The sequence below is a fragment of the Leucopleurus acutus genome, assembly GCF_964270905.1.
Source record: "Leucopleurus acutus genome assembly, chromosome: 2".
NCBI classification, from domain to species: domain Eukaryota; kingdom Metazoa; phylum Chordata; class Mammalia; order Artiodactyla; family Delphinidae; genus Leucopleurus; species Leucopleurus acutus.
The window spans coordinates 924,090-936,136 of record NC_139143.1 but is presented as its reverse complement, the minus strand read 5'-3'; the positions used below and the strand labels follow the sequence as shown (position 1 = coordinate 936,136).

The 12,047-nt window shown below is 58.3% G+C and overlaps 1 protein-coding gene across 1 annotated transcript in view; it reads right to left on the bottom strand.

Annotated features, from left to right (window-relative positions):
• The window catches only part of SYT2 (synaptotagmin 2), an 85,025-nt gene extending 82,853 nt beyond the window's left edge, over positions 1 to 2,172 (bottom strand). Inside the window, exon 1 of the mRNA XM_082857516.1 lies at positions 2,086 to 2,172. The gene's annotated coding sequence lies outside the window, so the exon portion shown is untranslated. The remainder of the gene's footprint in view (positions 1 to 2,085) is intronic.
• Positions 2,173 to 12,047: the final 9,875 nt, after the last annotated feature.

Below are 12,047 nucleotides of genomic sequence, written 5' to 3'. Positions count from 1 at the left end.
CTCTTCTGTAGGGAAAGGGCAATGTTTACAAACACTAACACCTTTCTCTTTCCCTGGTCCTGATCGGTGGGTATCAGGTCCCAAAGCTGAAAAAATGAAAATTGTATTTGCATGATCCCCCCCACCTAAAAACTGTTGCCTGGAAAAAAGTCCTGGACTGCGGAACAAAACAGACTCTCAGTACAGCAGGCTGGGCTCTACTTCCCGGGGACGGAGTGCCCGGTCCACGTGAGGCTAGAAGTGGAACGCTTACCTCTGCGTCAGCTCCTCCTTGGACAAGGCAGGGAGGGGAGGGGGCGAGCCTCAAGCCCAAGAGGTGCCCAGAAAAAGCCGGGCCCCCCAGGGTCATCTGTCCAAGAGCCAGCAGGGCAGGGGAAGTTCACCCGCAGCGCGGAGCCTGGGGTGAGGACCCAGGTAGCACTGGTCATTCCCTGGGGCCGTGGAGAGGAGAAGGGCTGGGGCCAGGTTCTCTGGGCCAGGCTGCAGCGTGCCGGGCCAGGACCCCTGGCGCTGACTCACCCCCAGAGCCCAGACACAGGCCGCAGCTTGCAGTGCCTGCCAGGCCGCTGCTCACTAGGACGCCAGGCACGTCCCACTGCATCAGAGCTGCCCTGCCCCTCCCACCAGCCCCTGTGCCTGGGTTGCAGGGGCACTGGGCACGGCTCTTTGGCTTCTCTGGTGGTAACAGAGATGCTTCTAGCAGCCTGGAGACTGGACTTGTCGGACCTAAGCAGGGGGAGATGACTTGGGAGGATTAAGGCTGCCCTGTTCTTACGGTCACACCCTCTGATGAAGTGCCCAGGTTATGGGGAGCTGGATGGGTGGGTCGAGGACCATCTATTATACATGGGAGCCTCCCCCCAGGGCCGAAGCAGGGGTGGGGTGGGGGGAGGGAGGAGGGGGCCCCCCAGCTCTCCAGGTCAGACCCTAGCCCACCCTCCCGTCTTTCTGGGTAGCCCTGGATCCTAAGGACTTCCTGGGCCTTGAGCCCACCCCACTCCAATCTGGGCAGCCCTCTCTCCCCACTGCAGTGTCCCCTTCTGGGCCGCCGCCTCCTCTGTCCTTGTGCCGCTTTCTCTCGGCCACCACAGGAGAAAGCAGCAGTGAGTACTTAATCCTCTACCCTAACAGCGGCGGGGGGAGGATGCTGCAGAGGGGAGAGATGGGGCTTTGGCGGCCCCCCCTCACACACACACACCATGGGCTGGGGGTGTCCTGGAGGCACCTGTGGAATGTGGGAATGAAAAGGGGGAGGGAGAAACGATAAATCACCTATCTTTTTAGTTAAAAAATAACCACCCGGTGTCCTGAGACGGGGAGGGAATAGAGGCAGGGGAAGGGGGAACCCCAAGCGGGAGAGTAAATGAAGGAGCCCAGGAGGCGGGTGGGTCTGGGCGCCCAGCGGGGGCGGAGGGCTGCCGTGGGACGGGACGTCCTCGGTCTGCTGAGTCATGAGATTTGGAGGAGGTGAGGGGCGCCTCCATCCCCCTCGCGGCCCTTGTCCCAGCTCCTCCGGACCCTCACTTCCAGACAATCCCCGTACTTTGCCTCCTCGCCTTCTCCCCATCCAGGGTCTCCGCCTCCCGGAGCTCTAGGACGCTCCCCGCCCGCCCCCCTCCCCCACGACGGCGGGGCCGGCGGTCCCCGAATCTTGAGGCGGGGGCAAGAGAACCTCCGTTGGAGACCGCTCAGGCGGCAGGGGTGGGCGAGACGCGAGTGAGGGCGTCCCGGAGACGCGGGAAGGAAGGGGGGCGCAGAGGCCGGGGGTTCAAGGGACGTCGGCCGCCCCTTTGCCCTGCAGCTCGCCCCGGGGTGCCCAGGGCAGAAATCTGCCCCCTCCTCCCGCCCCAAACCGGCAGCGCAGCCGACTGCTCGCCGCTCGGGTCCAGCTCCCCAAACGAAGCTTCATCCGGACGCGTGCAAACTCCCCCCAAAGGACGGGGCGGGCGCCAGGCCCCCTTGGCCTCAAAGTTCCCCGACCCCACCCACCGCCGGGAGCAGACCCCACCCGAGGCCCCTCGCCTCAGTAGCAGAAACTTCGGAGGCGGAGGCCGGTGCCCCCCACGGCGCGGGGGTACGACTCACCGGGGTGGCCAGCCAGGAGAGACCCGGATCCCCGAAGTGAGGCGCGGCGGGCTGCAGACGACGGCCGAGGGGGCGTCCGCTCCCGGCCCGGAGTCCCGCTGCGCCCCGGCCCCAACTCGGCCCGAGTGTCTCTGCCGCAAGACTTGCTGAGCTTGCAGCCTGCGCCGCTGCCAGGGAGGCGCGCGACCCGTGGTGCGCGCTGCAGTGAGGGGAGGAGGCTGGGGGCGGGGTCGGAGGAGGGGGCGGGGTCCCAGAGGAGGGGGAAGGGAAGGGGAGGAGGGAGAGGGGACCAGGAGGAGGGGGCGGGGTCCGGGGAGGAGGTGGAGACCTGACAGGAGGGGGCGGAGCCCGGGAGGAGGGGCAGACCTGACAGGAGGGGGAGGAGTCCGGGAGGAGGGGCGGAGTCCGGGAGGAGGGGCGGAGGACGAGGAGGAGCGGGGCGGGCTGGAGGAGGTGCAGGGGCGGGCGTGCTCCGAGCAGACCCGGGTACCCCTTCGCGCAGTCCCTCTGAGCCCGCCCCCTCCCCACTTCCTGCTCAAGGTCACGGCTGCTGCTCAGGGTCAGGAAGAGTCGAACCGGAACCGGGTCTCGTAGTCCCCGCCCGAGATGGGCTGTCTCCGTAGGGCCAGCTCCTTCGCCCCAGCCTCCCCAGCCCACTGCAGTTCGAGGCTCCATTATTGGCCTCAGGAGCCCCGTAGCCATTTGGGATCTCTAAGCCCCTCTCCTCGCCGTCCTCCTCCTCCTCCTCGTAAGGCCACCTCTACCTGAAGTTGTCACCTGGAGGGAGGGGCTTCTGAGCCTAAAGGGTTGGGGAGGAAGGGGAGGATGCTTGGGAGAAGTTAAAGGTGCCTGGGGCAGGTGAGAGAACGGGGAGGGTGGGCAGGAGGAGGACCCAGAGGGAGTGCGGATGACCATTCACCACATGACAGGGGTTTCCACACGCGCTGGCCTCTCAGTGCCAAGGACAGCCCTCTAGGTGGGTAAGAGGGCGGTTCGCAGGGAGGAAACGGCCCCCGATGGTACTTTGGCCAAGGAGCCGCAGACTGTCCGTGGTGGATAGAAGGGGCAGGGGTGGCAAGCGCCAAGTGGAGCTCTTCCTTCCCGGACAGCGGGAAGGAGCCAGCGCCAGGAGCTCCTGGCAGCACGGTGCGACTATCTGAATATTCACGAGCTCATTTCCAGTCAACTTTACAACAGGACTGCGGGCACCTGCCTCTCCCAGGGATGCCCAGAGAGGTTCCCGCCAGAATGCGCCTGACCTGACATCAGTCCTCAGTACATACTTACTGAGCGAGGGATGGAATACCGCAGTAGGCGGGAAGCAAAGAGAAGGTAAGCTTCGTGGAGAGGGGAGGGGGGAGGCGGGGAGAGAAGCAGGGCTTTTCCAGATCACTTGGCCGATAATACGAGGTAGAACATGGAGGCCATCCCAGCCAGCTTGCCTCAAGGGGATGGAAGGCCTGGGGGATCCTAAATGAAACTGAAGCTGTGCCCGCCCAAGGCCTGGAGGTCACCCCCACTCACCGGGCAAGGGGCAGAGGACGAAGCCGGGAGTGGAGTCTGAATCCGCGGCCACGAGGGAGGGTGTCATCAGGCTACCCACCTCAGCCAGTGCGTCCCAGGACCCCGCTGCTTCCCTAAAAGGCTCAGGTCACTCCTTCCTGCTCTTCCCAGCTGATGGTGAATCTGCAGGACGCAGGCCAGAGAGAGGGCTGCGGTCTTCCGCCACAGAACCCGGCCAGGCCAACTGGGCCGCCTTGCCGCCCACCACTCCACTCAAAACCTGTGTCGCCTACTGGCCCCGCATCTGTTAAATGAGCCCGGGGACCTGGGGCAGAGGGAGCCAGCCTGCCTCCCAGACTATTTAGAGAGTCAAGGCTATGGTCAATCTAGTTACACGAAAAATGTGGTGTCCCTGGCCACGGCCTCCATGTTCTTTTACTTCATCAGGACCAGCAGTGTCGGCCACAAACCTGACTGGGAGCTCAGCACCCCTGGCGTCCACTCCCCGGGGCTCAGGGGCTAGAAAAGGAAAGGGTGGGAGGGATGTCCACCACCCACCCGCCAGTTATTAGATACTTCCTTTTCAACTGTTTATCCTTTGAAAGAAGAGTCCGTGGTCGTCCTAGACCACCGTCTCTGAACTGCTGCTCAACTAGGCCACCAAGGCAATCCCTCTGTCTCCGTGCAGTACCATTTGAACCCATGAAGATGGGGGAGGGCTGCCTAGTTTTGAGAGTTCTCCAGGGAGAAAGAGCCCATAAGCCCCCGGTTACGCGGCTTCTCCACTTTCTACTGGACAAGAGCTTCCTGCTGTTTCATTTCTGGTTGTTCCCAGGTCGGAGACAGGGCACAGAGGGAAGAGCCGCATCTCCCCCATCAAGGCTCTCCCAGGGGACCCAGACTCCCTGCCCCAATGTCCACCGGCCGCTGATCTGCTTAAATAATCCCATTTTTGCCCATCTTCTTCTCTTACAGGTCTGCTGGCACTTGGATTGCTCCCGCCCTCTGTTCTGGTGATGTCTTTGTCCTCACGAAGCTGTCAAAGCTCTGCTGTTGCCATCAGAGCAGATAGAACACAGCCAGAGCCGCCATAACACCGCAGGGCCTGGGCAGCTCCCGGGCTCTGCTTTCTCTTCACACCCCTCCCAACATAAACCGCTCCCAACCCTGCCCTTCCCATCCTCCCGCGGCACCCCCCCCCCCCCCGCCCCGCCCCGCCCATCCTGTCACTCTCGGGAGCAGTTTGCATTGTTCCTGACAATTCGGCAGACCTTGGTGAAGCTCTCCACTGAGACACCTGCTTTCCTGCTTGTAAGAGAGTGAAGGCTTCTAACACTTCTGTGCAATTCCTGCCACTCAGGTCTTGGCGACCTTCATCTAATCTGATTTCGTAGACATACCAAGCTTAAATGTATTTTGAATTTACTTACATCAACATATTTCACACTAAAGTCCACTTAATTTTAGCTATTGCATAAAAATGCTTTTAATACAGAAGACATTAACTCGTTAGATGGGGCCAAAAAATGAAACATGGATAAAGTTAAATATCATACAATTCACATAATATCTTACATTTTAATTAAAAAAAAACCCAAAAACCCAAAAAAGCCGGTGAAGGCCAACTCCTCCAGGAAGCTGATTAAGTGAACTATAATTGTTTATGCCCCATGCAATGAACAAAATAAAAACAATTTTTAAAAGTGAGTCCAATGAAACTTTTAAATACTACAGAATGGGGAGGGTGGAGGAGGCCTTCTCATCTCTAATTTCACACTGCCAGAGAGGGGGCATCTTACGGTTTTCAGGACCATACCTGGCATAGAGAAGAAACTAAGTCACAAAGATAACGATCTCAGATTCTCATCAGATCGAAGGACCTGGTGAACATCATGGGGCCTTCCTCTTTTCACATTCTTCCATCCCCTAACTTGGCTGAAAGTGAACGTGATTTCTCTTCTTTCTCAGAGTCAAAGGGAGTAATAATTTTAAACACCGGATTTTATCACTGTATTTCCTCCTTCCTCGGTGAAGCTCCAGTCAGTCCTGTATCCCAGGTAAATCCTCTGAGCCCAGGTTCTCACTCCCCCAGGAGAGGAGAGGTTTCTCCTGGACTAGGCTGCCCCTTCCCCAGACCCCCCGGCCCTCTTCCAGTGAATCCAGAAATGCAGGAGGGGCTCTGCACAGAGGGGCGTGCCCCCTGGCATGTGCAGGGCACGTGCTCCGAGCTGGAAACCACAGCGGGCAGGACGACTCCTCTTTCCCAAGGGCAACCATGGCTCTCAGGACACTGACCATCGAGGGGCTGAAAAGCAAATCAGTTGAGACATTTTCTGAATAACTCACCCGGGCCCTTTACCATGCCCGCGTCCATGAACTCTCTATGTGTTGAGGTCGTGTCTCAGAGCGGCCTGGTGGGGCCCGGCGAGGTGAGCGCCGGACGCTAGAGGAGAGGACAGCAGGGGGAGAGGCCTCGATGGACACAGGGCCGGCTTGGGTGTCCCAGGGCCACCAGCCACCCTTCTCCGGGCCTCGGGTGCAAATCTGGAGCAAAACCTCGACTTCAGCCTCATTCGCGTGCCTCATCTTGTCCAGTCAGAGCTCTCCCATCACTGAGGATGTTGTCTATCAGGCACCCGCCAGGGGCTGGCGGCACGGAGGCCAACACTTGCACGCCGCCCAGGGCTCACGGCCTCCTTAGAGAAGACGGTGGAAGCCATGTGCACCAACTGGAACCCGAGAGAGACCCCCAGGGGGACGGCAAGGGTCCCGCAGTGACTGACCAAGTGACTTTCCAGTGCCTCCAGGCCAGATGGCAGCAGCGGGTCAGGTGGACAGTTGAACTGGTGGGTCGGACAGGAAGCCGCATGGCCAGGGGCGCGTCTCCTAACTCTCTGAAGCTCAGCCCCCGAGTCTGTCGGATGGAGACTCCAGCACCTACCGAGGCACTGCTGTCACCACTGAGAAAGGACTTCAGAAACCCTGAGCAGGACCTTGACAACGGGCAACTACTGTTCTGACGCTTTAGGGACAGGAAAATAGCCCCACCGGGGGCCACGTGTGCTGGGACTCGGGGGTTGTGCAAGGTCAGACGCGAGGGCAAGACCACGGTGGTCGGGCTCTAGACCAGGCTGTTAGGATTTTCTTCAGAAGAGAACGGAGACCACTGAAGGCGTCTACACACAGAAGGAACCTGGTCAAGTTTGTGGTTTAGAAAAGCCACTCATGTCAGGTGGTTGGAGGCCCAGGCTGGTCCCCTCCCCTGCTGGCTTATCAAAGGGGGCCGCATGTGTGTTGCCGGCCAGTTTGGGTTCTGAAGCCCAGCCGCCTGGGTTCAAATCTCAGCTTGCCTCCCACAGGCCTGGGTCTTTAGCAAGTGAGTTCACTTCATGCGAATGAGGGGAGGATCAATGGAGGGGGTCCAAACACCCGGCCCAGAAGGGGCTCCATCGGAGCCAGGGAGTACGTCACTCTTATGTCATTCTCGTGTGTGTGTATGTGTGCGTGTGTGTGTAAGCTCACAAGCGGCACGGCCTGATGGGTCCTTTATCTGGGCTGCGGGTGTTGACTGTGCACTTCTGCCCAGATAAGGCCCTGCTACCACAGAACCCTTGCTTCAGGCCGGGCCAGTCAGGCCAGTCACCTGGAAGCCACGGCCCTCCCATCGCTAAAGGCCTTGTTCCCTGGCGCTGACTTGCTCTCGTTGCCAGGATCTCAACGGCTATGCCTGGCCTCCATCCCAAGTGATGTGCCTCTGCCCACCCCAGGAGCCCCTAAGGGCAGGGTGCCGGCACCCAGGCCTGCATCCTGAAGCAGCCGATACCCAGACCTTAACGAGGCAGCTGAAATGCATTTCCAACTTGAATTAGCCAAACAAGTTTAAGGCGAAAAACAAAAGGTCACTCAGTTCTCTAAAAGTAAGGCTTCTGTGAGCTGCACCCTACTGGTTGGTGGTGGAAGAAAACCCACAGCCTTTAAGGGCATCAGAAACTTTGCTGTGGAGTTTTTAGGAATTCTTTATTGCTCTGGGGAGCCACACATCCCAAACGCTAGGCTCAAGGATACACAGAGGCCTTCCATCTTGTTTGTATGGGTTCAGACTCTTGAATCAGACTGTCTGGGTTTGAATCCTGGCTCCTCTATACCAGCTAGATGGCCTTCAGTCTTAACCTCTCTGAAATCCAGTTGCCCATCTGTGAAATGGGTACGAGAGTACTGACCTCATTGGGAGGCTGCGGAGATTGAGCCACTTTATGCATGGCTTTCAGAGAGTGCCCAGCATGTATGAAGTGTCGGCTTTTATTATTTCTTATCGTTGTTCGCCCCACACATACATCTTGTTCTGGCCACACCGGGAGTCCTTGAAGGTGTCTTCTCTACTCACATGAGCAGAGTTTGTACCCAAGGGTCCCACTCGGAGGCAAGGCCTGCCCCTTCCCCAGAACAACGTGCAGTCAGCATCTCTGATTCCCTTAGGTGGGAACTGGGTGGCAATTGGGTCGGGGGTGGGGGGGGGGGCGGGGAAGGGAGTCAAGTGGGCCAGGCCTTCATCCTCAGCATGGCCACACGGCCAGTTTGTAGTGAGATAACCCAAGGGCAGCTCTTCTCTGACCCCGTCACAGTTGTGACGCCCATGAGAGCAAGAAATCCCAAAGATCTGTTTACACAGGCCCCTCCCCCACTGGACTTGAGGTGCTCGGGGACGGCAACCACGTTCTGTGGGCCCCGAATCTACAAGATTCGCGCGGGGCACAGAACTGGGACCAGCAGCAGCTTAGGTAGAAGGCCTGACTGCCCATCTGAAGTCCACGACTCAGTCTCCCCTAAACGGAGCAGAACCTCTAAGGTGCTCCACGTTGCAGCCGCTGGCGTAGAGGCAGGACGGAGAGGCCCGGCTCAGGGACCTGTTAGGAAAGCGGCCCGGCGCCGGCCCTCTGCTGCCCTCTGCCGCTCGCGAGACATTCCTGCAGAACTGTCCTGAGGGCCACCCGACTGTGTCGGCGCATTCAGAGACTGCGGTCGTCGGCCAGAACTGTGATTGCCATGAGCTCAGGCTAGGACAGAAAAGCCGGGCCGGAGGCACAATCTCCTCAGGAACCTGGACGTCTCTCCCTCGACTGATACCCACCTGCTCCCTATTTCCAATCCTGAAGCTCAGGATTAAGGGCACAATTTGGCATCAAAATTCCGGCCATGGCCGCACACCCAAGGGGGAATGTCAGCTCCGGAGCGGGGGTAAAGCCTTAAGAACGGCACCCGGCCGCCGTAAAGCGCTGTGCCGTGCAGCGGTCTCGGCACAGTGGGAAGGCCTGGCTGCGTTACTTCTAGGACACAGGCTTGGGGTCCGGCTCATGAGCGCCCCCGCAGTCCTGCTCAGGCCACACCCCCACGATGCTTGCTCGGGGCTCTGGAGTCGGGAACCAGCTGGGAGGCTCCCAGTCAGCACAGCTCAGTCCTCTGCCGGCCCAGCCTTTCCCTGTGGTCATCCTGTAAACTGTGATCCCTGCACCGAGGGCCTCGGTCCCCAATCCCTCCCTCCCCATTTCCCGAAGACTGAAGTTGGGGAAGGGGGCATGCGAGGCAGGGTGGAGCCTTGGTAACGTCTAAGGCGGTCAGAGACTGCCTGAGCCCACTCTGCTCCTCTCCTGGCCGATCCGACCAGGGAAACCTCCGCCCGCACCCACGAGCAGGGCTCCAGGGGCAGAGCCTTGGGCGGCGGTAGGGTCTCGCTGGGCCGAGAGCCCCGTTCCCAGGCACGCTGCCTCATTCCCGCCTCCGTCTGCTCTGCTTTCTGGGAACTGCTTGCCCTTCATGCAGCAACAAGTGCCCTCTAACTTGCTCACTCTCCCCCCTTGAGAAGTTCTTGGAGGGCGGGGGGTGGAGGTGGGAATGAAGAGAGCAGGAAACGGGCTGGGCACCCACGTCCACTACGACCTCAGCTAGTCAATGTCTCGAGCACAACAAGGTTGGGAGGCCCGTGCCCAACAGACCCTGGCCTCACGGGGAACACGCAGGCACAGTAAGGCAAGCACCATCACAGACACACCGCTGTCCTTGATATCTGTGGGGAAAAGGAAACTTAGTGAGGAATTTGGGGGGCGGCTAGATTTCAAGGCATCTCTGTAACGTAAAAGCCCCTCACAACCAGGGCCACAAAGGCACAGATGACTCATCGATGGCAGTGACCTAGATCATCACACTTGCCCCCTCTAGTCCCTGCTGTCTAGGAACAGAAAACAGTGGGGCACGGGCAGAGGGGTGCAGCAGGCTCGCCGGCCCCGGGCAGCACGCTCCGATCTTTGAGAGCCCCGAGGCTGGCTCTCACTTAGAGTAGGCGTAGGGCCAGACCAGGCTCATCCAATTCCAAAGCCCACGCTCCTAGGACTGCCGCCCCTCAGCTCTCACACCCGTGAGACAGGGATGCTCGCCACCCGCGCTGAGAACAGAAGCCCCGGTGGGCCGCACCCGGCCGGCAGGTCAGGACGGCCCCGCCCAGAGGACACCGAGCTATCTCCCAGGAGCTTATGAAGTCTTGCAAGAGCTGGACCAGGTAGCTGTGAACACAGCAGACGCCCGACTGGCCAACAGCAGCTTCTCCCCGGCTCGGGTCTTCCCTGGCCCGAAGTCGGCCCTCTTCCGGTCTCACCTGTTCCTAGTTGCCCACGAGTCAGTCTGTTGTAGCCATTATGTTTTGATTATTACATAAACCTATGAGTGTGAAGAGCTGTTTTTATAAAAACTAGATTGAGTTGCTTTAAAAAGTTGCTGTTAAATTAGGTACAGGTGAAAACTCTAACAAAAGATTGGAGAAAATAAGTATCTTGAATTCTAAAGTCAAATTCCTTCACAATGTCTAAATTCTTTATCCATTTTAAAGGAAGCCGAAACTGAAAAATCATACACAATGCATGTGATTACTGTAAAGAAAAGCCCTTGCCTCTCCAAACTAATTTTTCTCAATTTTAGTTTAAGTGGATGGACATACAACTTAGGTAAGCATATCTTTTTTCATCTGTTAACTGACTTTTTGATGAACTGTCCAACGACCTGTTCCGGCCCTATGCAGAAGGGGCCTCCTTCTGTGTATGTTCCTACCAGGATCACCGGCAGACAGGAGCCAGTGCTTTTGAACCCGCACTCCCCCCGACCCCAACATCCGGCTAGGGGAGCTTGCAGGAGCCCCACATTTCCTTGCGGGGAGAGGGTGTCTTGGGCATTTCTTTTCAACAGAGCAAATAACATTGTTCCCTGATAAAGGCCATTTAAAATTTCTCTGTGCTCCCATTCAAGGGAAACAGAAAGAAGAGTCCTTTGGCCTCCACTCACCTGCAGCAGCTCCAACGACCTCGCAATCCCATTCTTCCATCCAACGCAGCGGGTCCTCCTGAAAGTTAAGAGCACATCGCTCGCCACCCTTCATCCTAGTACAAGTAGCCCAGAACAGAAGAGGGAGCTGGGTCACCATCTAAAGGTTCCATCCTAACTGATAAAAAGGTGAAGATGTATTCCTATGTAAGCAATCTTGAAACACGAAAATGTTTACAAAAATTTGGAAGAAGTGAAAGGTACACTTTACAGATGGACTCATTATGCTTTGGAAGTGGATTTATAATGGTACGACTTCATACGAGGTCCAGGCAGCTTCTCTGTCCCACGGAACCGCCCAGAGAAGTCGAGGGCCTCAAAGGATCCACGTGCTGGGCTGGAGAGGGTGGAAGATGGGAGCCATCGCCCCGGTGCTCAAGGAAAGGCACCGGGCTCTTCATCCTTTTCCTCGGCTCTTCCTCCCAGCAGGTGAAGTTCAGCAGAAAGGAACCGTGTTCTCTGCATCTTTACGCCGAGGAAGGACCATTCTAACAGAGGCCAACGCGCAGCACAGACTAGGCACAGGTACTGAACAACAACAGGCAATGACGGTTAAAATCCCTGCTGTGCCATTCCGCCTCCTGTCCCAGGTACGTGGCATCGACAGTCCACCCCAGTCTGTGTCACGTGGCAGGAACCCCAGGTGGGGCTGAGCCCAGAAAAACACCCACAGGCACGAAGGCCTGGTGCAAGCCGAAAGCGGGTCTCCATTTGAGAGGGCGGTGAGATTAAAGGAGCGGTGGGGCCCATGATGAGAGCCCAACCAGAGGGACGGGGGGCCGGGCTTCAGCCCTCCAGGAGACACCCACCCCGTCCGCAGGCTTACCCCTGCCCAGGGACCCATGCTTCCACCGAAGACCTCAAGTCTCATGAACACCTCTGCCTCTCGTTACTAGAGAGTGCAGGCAGAACAAAGCAGGTTTCTACCAACTGCCACAACCTCGGGTGGCATCTCTGGCTTCAGATTCGCTCTGAGAGGGGTAAACAAGCGCCTCCTCCCAGGATGCTGAAACGAAGCGGTAAAGCAGCAGACCTTCCTTTTACAGCGCGTCCAAATCCCAGGCTTCCTGCAGGACAGAGGCGACACACAGGCA